Here is a 255-nt window from a genome sequence, read left to right as displayed (position 1 = left end):
CCATGTATAACATTTAGTGCAGAAAATATAAGTAGCAAGAAAAACATTTTAGAAATTCTGTCTACCACAAATTTCTTTCAAAAACATATACAATTATTTATTAGGATAGAAAACATGTAGTAGAAAGTAAATCTAAACTAAACATGCTAAAATGAAATTGACTAAACAAACTTCTAATTAACATAGCATGGATCAACATTGGAATATAAAAATGGTCTTCAAGTCTTATAAATTGTAACACAAACACACAAACAT

Source organism: Phalaenopsis equestris, unplaced genomic scaffold, assembly GCF_001263595.1.
Source record: "Phalaenopsis equestris unplaced genomic scaffold, ASM126359v1 Scaffold000002, whole genome shotgun sequence".
Lineage (NCBI taxonomy): Eukaryota > Viridiplantae > Streptophyta > Magnoliopsida > Asparagales > Orchidaceae > Phalaenopsis > Phalaenopsis equestris.
This window is presented reverse-complemented; position numbering follows the sequence as displayed.